Genomic DNA, 14,617 nt, shown 5'->3' on the forward strand with positions numbered 1-14,617 from the left:
AAAAAAATTTCTCAAGGCTTCTTTTCTCCTGCTTCTGCCATGCAATTAACACTTTGCGGGCCGGCTGTACTGTTATGATCCCTAGTGGCTGAGGATCACAAATAGATCAGCAAGTGATTAAACTAAGGACGAGCTCTAGGGAGATGGTAACTGGACTGATCGCAAATCTGAACCTATCCAAAACAACTAGAGGTAGCCGGTGAACGTGCCTAAAAAATTCCTAGACGTCTCGAGCCAGCCTGAGGAACTAGCTACCCCTAAAGAGAAAGAAAGACCTCGCTTGCCTCCAGAGAAATAATCCCCAAAGATATAGAAGCCCCCAACAAATATTAACGGTGAAGTAAGAAGAAGGCACATACATAGGGATGAAATCAGATTCAGCAAAAGAGGCCCACTAGTACTAGAAAGCAGAAAATAGAGCAGGGGTCTATGCGATCAATAAAAAACCCTTACAAAATATCCATCCTGAGATTTCAAGAACCCACACACCAACTAACGGTGTGTGGGGAGAAACTCAGCCCACTAGAGCAACCAGCAAGCGAGGGAATTACCTTTTAGCAAGCTGGAACAGAAAACATGACAAACACTGCTGATCAAAAAATGAGCAAACAAAACTTAGCTTATCCTGGATGGACTGGGAGCAAGGTAGTCAGAAGGAATCTGAGTAGCACTGATTACATCGACAGCCGGCAACAAGTGGAAGTAAAACAGAGCTATATAGGAACCTCCCAGAGGATAACGAACCAGCTGATAGCCAGAGACCAGCAGGATAACAGGCAAAGCCACCAGGGGGAGCCCAAAGCAAAAGTCACACCATACCACCAGTGACCACAAGAGGGAGCCTGAACACAGAGTTCACAACACCAAGGTGTGCTTACTGCTTCCAATCTCAGTGCTGTGAGTGGTGACTGTATTTGCTTCGGGAACACCTGTATGACTGTAAGTTAGCTGCTCACAGGGAAAATCCAGTCTCTCCTGGGAGAAACACTTTCAGTACTTCGGCTGGGCACCTTCATTACACTATTAACCTGCAGACTGACCTTATATCTGCTAGATAATAGTATTATCAAACTTGACAGGTACCCTTTAATTAGCACCAATAATGATGAGATCATGAACGTACTATTATAATACATCTTGTAGAGGCAGTAGAAATATTTTTCGCTATTTTCCTTGTTCTGCAATGTTGATCTATAGGAAGAAAGAAAAACCCTCATGTGGAAAGACCGTCATTTTCGCATCAGAATATGTTCTTACTGCTCTTAAAGTACAGAATCCCCTGGTCACAAATCTTGGAATCTTGGTGTACAGTGACATGTAAAAGTTTGGGAAAAAGTTTGGGAAAGTTGAAGATGAAAAGATCTCTAAAAGGCCTTAAGTTAAAGATTACAAATTTCCTTTGCATTTTAGGTTAAAAAAAATTATACATCGTAATTAGTGGAACAGAGAGGGTGGGTAGGATGGTAGACAGAGATGATTGAGGAATTGTAGGGCGGTGCGCAACTGTGGAGATCTTTGTGGCTGAGAGTGATAACTTTATATTGGGCTCTGTACTGGATGGGCAACCAGTGCAAAGATTGGAACAGAGTAGAGGCATCGGTGTAATGGTTGGACAGAAATATGATCCTGCTGCATTCAAGATAGATTAGAGAAGGGAGAGATTAGTAAGAGGCAGACCAACCAATAGAGATATGTAGTAGTAAATACAAGACTGAATCAGAGCAAAAATAAGAGTTTTTGCAGAGTAAAAAGTAAGAAAAGGTTGAATTCTAGAAATGTTTTTAAGGTGCAGATAACATGAGCAAGCGAGTGATGGGATAGGGGAAATTAATAAAAGGTACTTTAAGAAATATATAATTTCCATCTCCACACATGCCACGAGTTCTTTAAAATACAATAATATCAGTGAATTCACAGACAATACTAAAAATGTCAGAATGATACAATAGTATTAATGGTTTCCTCTTACTAGTAATTATGGATATACTTAAAAAGTGTTTTGATTAAAGAAATTGAAGTTTTCGATAGTTGCAGCTGTTCATTAATTTCATCCCCAAAATAAAAGAAATGATTGAAATGGAACAATGGGCAGGGAGTAGACTAAGAACAATGGCAGAAGTCTGTTCACTTAATGAAGCAGAGTCATTTTTTTAAAACAGTCTATCATATATTGTTACCATCTATAAACAATCTTATTATATTAAGTCATCTGCTCCAATAATTTCCGCTTTCCTATTCAATATAGTTTAGAAAATTCTTGCTGGAGAGCAAACAATGCATTACCTGAAGTAGAAAGGAGCTTGAATAAATACCATCAAATTCTCCTCATTACAATAATAATAACATAGATTTGGAATCAGGTTATAGTTCTAGCACTGTTCGTAGATCCTCTGTTCTCGGAAATGATTGCATAAAGACATTTTTATGTTAATACATTTTATGCCACTGAAAAACAAACATGATTATTGCAAAAAATACAGTTCTCTCATTCTCTCAAGTTGGCCATAAGTCAGAAAATCTCCTCGGCCTCCTGACTGGCAGAATGGACTATGAATAAAGTAATTCGACATTAAGATGGTACATCATGGTGTAAATTGTTTTTTTTTTCATAAGCGCATCAATTGATCAAAAAGATATGTGAATGTCGTCCTGAAGAGTGTGACTTGACCTCAGATACGAGGCTGTCTAAACAAACGCATTTGAACACAGACTTCAAACTTGAAAATGCCAAATAAAATAATAGCAGGAAAAAAGTATTCGCTGCACTAGAAAGCATTGTTTATTAATCTTTAGTTCTTGGGAAGGGATTTTTGAAAACAGACAGAAGAATTTAAATATTTTTGCGAAAATAAAGGCTATGGATTGACAGCTGGCACCATACCTTTTTAATGCTTGTCTATGGAAGGTGTAATTGGAAATGATCGTGACTTCATATTTTCATATAAGCCTAATAAATTAGTGTATCACTTCCAGCAAAACTAGTTCCATAAAAAGAAGGTGTAGATATGTATCATCATAATAATATACCATATATACTCGAGTATAAGACGAGATTTTCAGCCCATTTTTTTAGGCTGAAAGTGCCCCTCTCGGCTTATACTCGAGTCATTGTCCCAGGGGAGGGGTCGGCGGGGGAGGGTGAGCGGCGGCTGTCACATACTTACCTGCACCCGGCGCGCTCCATGCATCTCAGATGGTCTCCGGGCGCTGACAGCTTCTTCCAGAGTTGAGCGGTCACATGGTACTGCTCATTACAGTAATGAATATGGATGTGACTCCACTCCCATAGTGGTGGAGCCGCATATTCATTACTGTAGTGAGCGGTACCAGTGACCGCTCAATGCTGCAAGAAGCTATCAGCGCCCGGAGAAGACCATCAGGGAAGCTGCCAGGGACTGCGCTGGGAGCAGGTGAGTATAATGGAGAGGGTGATTACCTGTCCTCGTTCTACCGCCGGGCGCCACTCCGTCTTCCACATCCTCTGCTGTGACGCTCAGGTCAGAGGGCACGATGACGTGGTTAGTGCTCACCCTCTGCCTGAACATCATTGCAGAGGAGGCGGAAGGCACAGCAGCGCCCGATGGAGGAACGAGGACAGGTGAATATTACAAGTGCTGGGGGCCTGAGCGACTAGAGGTGAGTATGTCATTTTTTTTTTAATTTGCAGCAACAGCATATGGAGCAAATATCTCTATGGAGTATCTTATGGGGCCATAATAAACATTTGTGCAGCATTATATGGGGCAAATATTTCTATGGAACATCTTATGGGGCCATAATCAACCTTTATGCAGCATTATATGGGGAAAATATATCTATGGAGCATCTTATGGGGCCATAATCAGCATTCGTGCAGCATTATATGGGCAAATATCTCTATGGAGCATCTTATGGGGCCATTATTAACCTTTATGCAGCATTATATGGGGCACATTTTAATTTGGAGCATCTTATGGGGCCCATCATAAACTTTATGGAGCATTATATGGGGCGTATTTTGTATGGAGCACCTTATGGGGCCCATCATGAACTGTATGGAGCATTATATGGGGCTCCTGATTCAATATGGATATTCAAAAATACTTAACCTACTGATATCTCAATTAATTTTACTTTTATTGGTATCTATTTTTATTTTTGAAATTTACCAGTAGCTGCTGCATTTTCCACCCTAGGCTTATACTCGAGTCATTAAGTTTTCCCAGTTTTTTTTGGCAAATTTAGGGGTTTCGGCTTAAACCTGGCTCAGCTTATACTCGAGTATATACTGTAATTATACTCATACCCCAAAAATACAACAGTCATTGTCCACAAGAACATATTAGGATACAGCTCCAAAAGTTTATTCATTAATCTCAACAAAACTGACCACCAAGACCTAAAATGAGATGAAAGAGAAACCAATGGACTCAACCTACCAAAAAAAATATCAAAAGAAGAGTAGAAGTCAATACTTCAAATTTAAAATTGACTCAGACCATTAGATGTGTTTTGTGTCGGCTTCCTCAACGGGTAATATATGGTTACAGTTTTATAGTGCTTGATGGTCTTTGAATGAAATATAAAATATACACATTACACTATTGTAAAAGCAAATCATAATGTAAATCTGGTATAACAAGTGCAACATTAATGGCTCAGGTATGAACTGCAATTTCTAGGCCAGTAGTGGGTCTCCTGACATTAATTTAACAGACTCATAGGCATATCTGAGACTGTTAAGTGCACAGCCCATACTTTTAACACATATGTTGCACTTGTGATTCTGGCTTAGTTGTGATAAATTGGTGGATGAAGGATTTAACAAACTGATTTAAGTAGCTACTTATTTCTTTTGTGATAGTCACGCACATGTTGCCAGTATGGAAGCATGTGGAGTCTCTGAGGCCATGTACTTTGGAGGTGTAGTAATTTGTGGGTTGTGACACTGTACGGTGCCTCTGTATGGTACTATATCACAGTAGATGTCTTCCCCAGAGGCAAGGGTGGGTATACCACCTGTTCAACCGGTGCGGCTACACAGAGGCCAGGAGGCTCCAGTGGGCCCCTGCAGGGCGGCTATTAATGAGGGCAATCTGGCCATTTTATCTAGCCCTGAGGCTCCGGGGGGCCCATGGCCAGATTGCCCTCATGTGTGGCTGGCAGAGAGCAATCCCTGCAGCTCCGCTGACTGCAAGACAAAATGGCAGTGGAGCAGAGCTGCAGGGATCCTGCTTCCTGCCCATGCTTCCTGTCTCACACAGCAGCAGCTGAATTACATCATCATTCAGCGCCATGGCTGTGCGAGACAGGAAGCTGCTGGCAATGGTGCGGCTTCAGGATACCGTGCACAGAGGTGAGGTGATTTGTATGTGTGTATACAGAGGGGTGAATGGTGCTGTGTGTGTCTGTAGGTGTAGGTGGACGAGAGGGCAATGATGGGGGTGATGGGGCAGAAGGCATTGATTGGGTTGACGGAGAGGGCAATGGTGGGGGTGATGGGGCAGAAGGAAATGATTGGGTTGACAGAGAAGGCAATGATGGGGGTGGTGGGGCAGAAGGCAATGATTGGGTTGACGAAGAGGGCAATGACAGGGGTAGTGGGGGAGAAAGCAATGATGGGGTGGTGGAAAGGGCAATAAAGGGAGTAGTGGGGGGAGCAAATGATGGAGGTGGTGAATGGGCAGTAATGGGGCTGGTGAGGAGGAGGAAATGATGGAGGCGGTGTAATGGGCAATGATGGGGGTGGTGGGGAAAAGACAATGATGGTGGTGGTGGAAAGGGCAATGATGGGGATGTGGGAGAGGAAGAAATGATGGAGGTGGTGAAATGGGTAATGATGGGGTGGTGGGGGAGAAAACGATGATGGCAGTGGAAAGGACAATGATGGGGTGGTGGAGAGGAGGCAATAATGGAGGTGGCGGACTGGGTAATGATGATGTGGTGGGGAAAAGACAATGATGGTGGTGGAAAGGGCAATGATGGGGATGGTGGGGAGGAGGAAATGATGGAGGTCATGGAATGGGTAATGATGGGGGTGGTGAGGGAGAAGACAATGATGATGGCGGTGGAAAGGACAATGATGGGGTGGTGGGGAGGAGATAATGATGGAGGTGGTGGAATGGGTAATGATGGGGTGGTGGGGGGAGAAGGCAACAATGGAGGTGGTGGAATGGGCAATAATGGGGTGGTGGGGTAAAAGCAATGATGAAGGTGGTGAAGAGGGCAATCATGGGGGTGGGGGAGAGGGCAATAATGGGATGTGGGGGGAGGAGGACAATGAGGGGTGTGGGAGATTGGGATGGGAAGAAGGGGGATTCATAATGGATTTAGGAAGGCGGAGGAAGATGTTATTATCGATTGTTATGTCTAACACAGTCCCTTAGAATAAAGTGTACTCACTTATTGTGTACAGCACAGTCCCTTAGTATATAGTGTACTCACTTATGTATAGCACAGTCCCATTGTGCACTCACTTATTACGTATAACAACCATCCTTAGTTACATAGTTTCCTCTTTTGCTATGTATAACACCGTCCCTTATTGCGTACCATCCTCTCTAGTTATATATGATGCCCTCTATTATTATATAGCTTCCTCTGCTGTTATGTACAGTACTGTCTCTTACATAGTGTATTCTTGTAAATTGTCTCTTCAGAGAGGAAGAGGACTAGAACTCTAGTGCCGACTATTGGAAGTAGCAATCCTAACAGTCAATGTCGACTCTTTAATGAGCCTTGTCACATAACTTAGGATAAAAGCCAAACCAGAGTCTCAATTTGCAGACACTGTGTTTCGGGGTACTGCCTCTCATCAGTACAAAATGGAGATCTGGTTTGGCTGAGTGAGAGGCGTCTGACCGGGATCCAAGAAGTATTGTTTCTCCTTGCGGAGAGTGACATGTTAAGCATATTGAGATGAGGTTTAGGAAGGCACTAGAGTTCTGGTCCTCTTCCTCTCTGAAGAGACAATTTGCATAATTCCCAGAGGAGCATTGCTTTAAGTCTCCTCATCTTTACATGCTTAACATGTCACTCTCTGTCAAGGAGAAACGATAGTGTATTTTTGTTATTCACAGTGCCCTCTTTTATTACATAGTTCCCTCTTTTGTTAGATATAAAATGACTACTGATGGAGGAGTCGGTGACCAGACTACCAGTCCATCAGCTCTTCCTTTAGAAAATAAGATTTCCCATGCTCCATCAGCCATCATTTCATTATACAGCTAACAAGACAGGAGGGTATGTAATAAAAAACAGGGCTCTATACAGTAAAATCCAATATGTAAGGGTTGGTGCTGTACATAACAAGAGAGGGCACTATATAATAAGGGACGGCAATATACATAATAAAGGAGACTATGTAATATATACATGTATGTGTGTGTGGCTATATATATATATATATATATATATATATATATATATATACATATATACAGTTATATGAAAAAGTTTGGGCACCCCTATTAATCTTGAGCTTAATGTTTTATAAAAATTGTTTTTTTTGCAACAGCTATTTCAGTTTCATATACAGGTCCTTCTCAAAAAATTAGCATATAGTGTTAAATTTCATTATTTACCATAATGTAATGATTACAATTAAACTTTCATATACTATAGATTCATTATCCACCAACTGAAATTTGTCAGGTCTTTTATTGTTTTAATACTGATGATTTTGGCATACAACTCCTGATAACCCAAAAAACCTGTCTCAATAAATTAGCATATCAAGAAAAGGTTCTCTAAACGACCTATTACCCTAATCTTCTGAATCAACTAATTAACTCTAAACACATGCAAAAGATACCTGAGGCTATTAAAAACTCCCTGCCTGGTTCATTACTCAAAACCCCCATCATGGGTAAGACTAGCGACCTGACAGATGTCAAGAAGGCCATCATTGACACCCTCAAGCAAGAGGGTAAGACCCAGAAAGAAATTTCTCAACAAATAGGCTGTTCCCAGAGTGCTGTATCAAGGCACCTCAATGGTAAGTCTGTTGGAAGGCAAAAATGTGGCAGAAAACGCTGTACAACGAGAAGAGGTGACCGGACCCTGAGGAAGATTGTGGAGAAGGACCGATTCCAGACCTTGGGGAACCTGAGAAAGCAGTGGACTGAGTCTGGTGTGGAAGGAAATGGGCTACAGGTGCCGCATTCCCCAGGTAAAGCCACTTTTGAACCATAAACAGCGGCAGAAGCGCCTGACCTGGGCTACAGAGAAGCAGCACTGGACTGTTGCTAAGTGGTCCCAAGTACTTTTTTCTGATGAAAGCAAATTTTGCATGTCATTCAGAAATCAAGGTGCCAGAGTCTGGAGGAAGACTGGGGAGAAGGAAATGCCAAAATGCCTGAAGTCCAGTGTCAAGTACCCACAGTCAGTGATGGTGTGGGGTGCCATGTCAGCTGCTGGTGTTGGTCCACTGTGTTTCATCAAGGGCAGGGTCAATGCAGCTAGCTATCAGGAGATTTTGGAGCACTTCATGCTTCCATCGGCTGAAATGCTTTATGGAGATGAAGATTTCATTTTTCAGCACGACCTGGCACCTGCTCACAGTGCCAAAACCACTGGTAAATGGTTTACTGACCATGGTATTACTGTGCTCAATTGGCCTGCCAACTCTCCTGACCTGAACCCCATAGAGAATCTGTGGGATATTGTGAAGAGAAAGTTGAGAGACGCAAGACCCAACACTCTGGATGAGCTTAAGGCCGCTATTGAAGCATCCTGGGCCTCCAAAACATCTCAGCAGTGTCACAGGCTGATTGCCTCCATGCCACACCGCATTGAAGCAGTCATTTCTGCCAAAGGATTCCCGACCAAGTATTGAGTGCATAACTGAACATTATTATTTGATGGTTTTTTTGTTTGTTATTAAAAAACACTTTTATTTGATTGGACGGGTGAAATATGCTAATTTATTGAGACAGGTTTTTTGGGTTATCAGGAGTTGTATGCCAAAATCATCAGTATTAAAACAATAAAAGACCTGACAAATTTCAGTTGGTGGATAATGAATCTATAATATATGAAAGTTTAATTGTAATCATTACATTATGGTAAATAATGAAATTTAACACTATATGCTAATTTTTTGAGAAGGACCTGTATCTAATAACTGTTGGACACAGTAATGTTTCTGCCTTGAAATGAGGTTTATTGTACTAACAGAAAATGTGCAATCTGCATTCAAACAAATTTGACAGGTGCATAAGTATGGGCACCCTTATCATTTTCTTGTTTTAAATACTCCTACCTACATTTTACTGACTCACTAAAGCACTTTTTTTGGTTTTGTAACCTCATTGAGCTTTGAACTTCATAGCCAGGTGTATGCAATCATGAGAAAAGCTACTTAAAGTGGTCACTTGCAAGTTGTTCTCCTGTTTGAATCTCCTCTGAAGAGTGGCATCATGGGCTCCTCAAAACAACTGTCAAATGATCTGAAAACAAAGATTATTCAACATAGCTGTTCAGGGGAAGGATACAAAAAGCTGTCTCAGAGATTTAACCTGTCAATTTCCACTGTGAGGAACATAGTAAGGAAATGGAAGAACACAGGTACAGTTCTTGTTAAGGCCAGAAGTGGCAGGCCAAGAAAAACATCAGAAAGGCAGAATGAAAGGAAAGGAAGAAGAATGGTGAGATCAGTCAAGGACAATCCTCAGACCACCTCCAGAGAGCTGCAGCATCAACTTGCTGCAGATGGTGTCACTGTGCATCGGTCAACTATACAACGCACTGTGTTTTTTTGCCACCATGCATAACGCCTTTTTGTATGACCAAACAACTCAATCTTGGTTTCATCAGTCCACAGGACCTTCTTCCAAAAAGAAATTGGCTTCTCCAAATGTGCTTTTGCATACGTCAGCCGACTCTGTTTGTGGCGTGCTTGCAGAAACGGCTTCTTTCGCATCACTCTCCCATACAGCTTATCCTTGTTCAAAGTGCGTTGTATAGTTGACCGATGCACAGTGACACCATCTGCAGCAAGTTGATGCTGCAGCTCTCTGGAGGTGGTCTGAGGATTGTCCTTGACTGATCTCACCATTCTTCTTCTCTGCCTTTCTGATGTTTTTCTTGGCCTGCCACTTCTGGCCTTAACAAGAACTGTACCTGTGTTCTTCCATTTCCTTACTATGTTCCTCACAGTGGAAATTGACAGGTTAAATCTCTGAGACAGCTTTTTGTATCCTTCCCCTGAACAGCTATGTTGAATAATCTTTGTTTTCAGTTCATTTGACAGTTGTTTTGAGGAGCCCATGATGCCACTCTTCAGAGGAGATTCAAACAGGAGAACAACTTGCAAGTGACCACTTTAAGTAGCTTTTCTCATGATTGCATACACCTGGCTATGAAGTTCAAAGCTCAATGAGGATACAAAACCAAAAAAAGTGCTTTAGTAAGTCAGTAAAAAGTAGGTAGGAGTATTTAAAACAAGAAAATGATAAGGGTGCCCATACTTATGTACCTGTCAAATTTTGTTTGAATGCAGATTGCACATTTTCTGTTAGTACAATAAACCTCATTTCAAGGCAGAAACATTACTGTGTCCAACAGTTATTAGATATATGAAACTGAAATAGCTGTTGCAAAAAAAAACAATTTTTATTAAACATTAAGCTTAAGATTAATAGGGGTGCCCAAACTTTTTCATATAACTGTATATGTAGCTTTGTCGCCTTAAAAGGAGTAGGGCCCAGACACATTTCCTGCACAGGGGCCCCAAGCGGTCTGTGTCCACCCCTGCCAGGAGGCAATGGTTCTTTAGTCTCATAAATTCATAATGCAGCATCTGATGGAGCATGCCATGATTTCTTTATATTCCTCTATGCCTGCATATACATAATTGGAAATGTTTAGAGGAACAGCAGGAACCTCTGCAATTCTATGGATACCATACTATGGCTCTGTATAACTTGGAAGTTATGCTCAGTCATAGTACTGCCGAGTGCAAGAGGTATTTTAGCTGTAGAGTAGGCTTGATTTTAAAAACTAATCCAGGTTAAGTGAACATGGCAACCAATCATATTTCATCTCTCAATTTACAAATGAAACAGACAATTAAAAATGTAAAATCAGTCATCACATAGTGTTTATATAAGTTCGCTACCTGTGTTACATTTTTCAGGCTTTGTGCGTCATTACTTTCTCTTATCTCATATCTACAATTTTTTTGTAGCACCAAATAACTGCAATGTCAAATATGTCAAACTGCAGCCCCTCCTAGACACCTGTCAGGACAGGTTGCAGTATAAAGAAACACTGCTTGTGATGTATGTCTCAACTGACAGAAGAGCAGTATCATAAAAAAACATTCCTCAGTCATTCATGGAGCAAGACTGTGACAGGAGAAGAAATAAATGATCTCGCTGTCTGAGGACAAAGAGGTTCATGTCCGGCTTCATCCTACTTCAATCTTATTTGTATATCTGCTCTGTTATGTCATGCAGACAGCTTATTATCTAGGCATGAGAGACTGACTAAGGCTGGAAAAGAAAAGCCTTTGTGCTCAGTTAGCCAGGATATTTATTTCTTCTCATGTCACAGCCCTTCTCCATGGTTGACTTCGGTATTTGTTTTTACAATATTGCTCTACTGGCATTTGACAAGTAACTTGGATAGGCTGTAATTTTAAATATGTGATGGAGGCCATTTCATCACTTATAATATAATTGGTCTTCTGTGCAATTGAACCAAATGGATTGGCTTTAGTTTAATACCTCACATGCATTCATGAGCCTTGGACACCAATAACTATGTTCCTGCTTAATTGGTTGCCTTCACTTTGACTTCTATTCATTATTACTAATCACTGTATACTGGGAACATCCAAAAATACCTGACATTTTGGAGGTTCCCAGGCCCTTTTATCTATCCATCACATTTTGACCATTGTGAAAGTTGCACAGGTGCTTATACTTAGCTATTTTTCTTTTTTTATGCTTATTACATTCAATAATTGACTATTCACTTGTTGCTTTATATATCCCGCACTTTGGCTGATGGCAATGCAATGTAACAAGATATTCAATGTTATTCACTTCACATTTCAGTAGTTTTAATATTATGGCTGACTGGTGTATATAGAGGGCAAATCTTGAAATGAATACATCCACTTCAGGTTAATATATGGAAATTCCTATTCGCTCAGAATTAGTGAAAAATCTGTAAGTATGGCTTGTATTTGAAATGCAGATAAGTGCAGATTTTGTAACTAAGAACCTTGTGTTACATTTTAGATTTCCTTTAATCGGAAGCTCTATGAATAATGTACATTGGTGTTCATATAGTCATTAGTCAAGCAACGCTCACTACTCTCTCTGATTACCACCACCTCATTATGATCCTTTTTTTTACTGCCTCTGGCTATAATCATATCAATATTTTCTGGCTCTTGAAATTATTGTTAATAAAAGTATGTGCTTTGCACTAAATATTGCTGCTGGCAAATAATCTTTTTCAAAATGCCTTAAATCTGTAATTCCTGTCCACAAATTCACATATAAACAACAGAACGGCAAATCCTTGACAAGTTTTATTTTAATTATATTAGTGAGTGCACAGGCTAAGAAAAAAAAAGCTAAAACCGAACTCTGTCTATCGCTGTTTACAATTTCAAGGCCTCAGTCAGACGCCAGCCAGCAAATTGCTATTACAATGGCTCTCTGCTAAGTTTTTCTCTGAATTTTTTTCCTTTCAGTTTTGGTCCCTGTGGAGTGAATCTACATTGTCTGTGTTTTCCTTTTGTACTAAGGTTACAAAACTTCAGATTAGGAAGAGGAATAATTTTTTTTGTTTACTGATTTGTGATTTTCTAAATGTTTACATATAAAACGGAATTAAATTATTTTTTTTTAATATTCCTATTGGCTTTTGCATATAGAATTTAGTTTTGAAAACTAGGATTCTGACATCTAATGACAATGCTCTGTGCATTTTCTTTCAGAATCTGAAAATAATGTAAAAAAAGGCTCAAAACAAAATTGATTTTAGGCTGGATTCACACAATGGGACATATTTATAAAGCTAAATAAACCACAATTCTGGTGTAATTTGCACAAAAAACCCTGTCCAAATTATTTCCCTAATGTACAGTGCTATACATAGCAATAGAGCAGGGAAGAGGAACCTCCGGCCGCAAACGACTAGCGATTTCCTTCTCTGCGGCCCTCGGACAGATTCCAGGGCTCCGCATTCCACGGACCAGAGGCCACGTTGTGTCCTTTAATTGCTCCAATTTTTTTTTGTTTTAGTATGCACCTGATCAGACTAGTTCTTGATGTGTTGGTAGGTTTTTCTGATATTTATATGCTAAGCTTTCTGACTGAGCACTCCGCCCTTCACCATGTGGTGTTTTTAACTACATCTAATCATGTCAGGTTCTGACCAACCCATAAATGTAGGTAAGTGTTCACACTGGGAAGTTAGGTCAGGGACCTGTCAGATTCATGAGATTACCTTGATGATGGTTGATGGCCTCACACTATTTGGCCAAATTTTATGTCTCGTGTATTTTTCCTAAATTTCAAAAGCCATTTTGCTATTCCCAATTCATGTATTTCACATTGACATGCTTTAACACAATTGAATGCAACCATTTTCGTATTTTGATATATAACTTTAATTGCTCCAGTCACAGAATGCAGCATTCACTACAGAACACGGAGACGCATGCCATAAAGGATTGCGTCCTGGCCCTTGCCAGGACTAGGAGCAGAATGCACTTTTTGGATGAAGTACGTGCACTCTGCGCTCCCCTGCCGATGATGATGACAGCAGCGGCAGCCCCGATGTCTACTGCGCTGTATGGATACCCCAGTGTCTCCTGTGCTGTACAGATGCTTCAATGTGTCCTGTGCTGTATGGATGCTCCAGTGTCTCCTGTGCTGTATGGATGCTCCAGCATCTCCTGTGATGTATTCATGCTCCAGTGATTCCTATGCTGTATGGATGCCTCAAGATGTCTTGTGCTGTATGGATGCTCCAGTGTTTCCTGTGCTGTATGGATGCTCCAGCATCTCCTGTGATGTATTCATGCTCCAGTGATTCCTATGCTGTATGGATGCCTCAGGATGTCTTGTGCTGTAGGAATGCTCCAGTGTCTCCTGTGCTGTATGGATGCTCCAGCATCTCCTGTGATGTATTCATGCTCCAGTGATTCCTATGCTGTATGGATGCCTCAGGATCAGGGCCGGACTGGCCATAGGGCACTTCTGGCAAATGCCAGAAGGGCCGGTGCCAGTGGTGGGCCGCTCAATCCGCCGCCCCCGCCGTCGCATTCAACTATACCGGCGTATAGACGCCGGTACAGTTGAATGCAATGATGGAGGAGAGAGTGTCTACAGACGCTCCTCTCCCATCATTCCCCGCTCTGCCTCTGACACTGCGGGTGCGCGATGATGTCATATCATCGCGCACCTGCTGTGTCCCGGGCAGACTGCAGCTGCTGAGACAGGAGCAGGAACCAGGAAGCAACGCTGGGCACGAGGAGAGGTGAGGAGAGTTTTTTTTTTTTCTGGACTGTGGGGCCATTCTCGGAGGAGGTGAGGGGAGGAAGAGAAGAGATGTGGGCTGTATATAGTTCTCTGGGCTGTGCTCTGTGCTGTATACCACTGTGGGCTGTATATAG

The sequence above is a fragment of the Ranitomeya variabilis genome, chromosome 6 (assembly GCF_051348905.1).
Source record: "Ranitomeya variabilis isolate aRanVar5 chromosome 6, aRanVar5.hap1, whole genome shotgun sequence".
NCBI lineage: Eukaryota > Metazoa > Chordata > Amphibia > Anura > Dendrobatidae > Ranitomeya > Ranitomeya variabilis.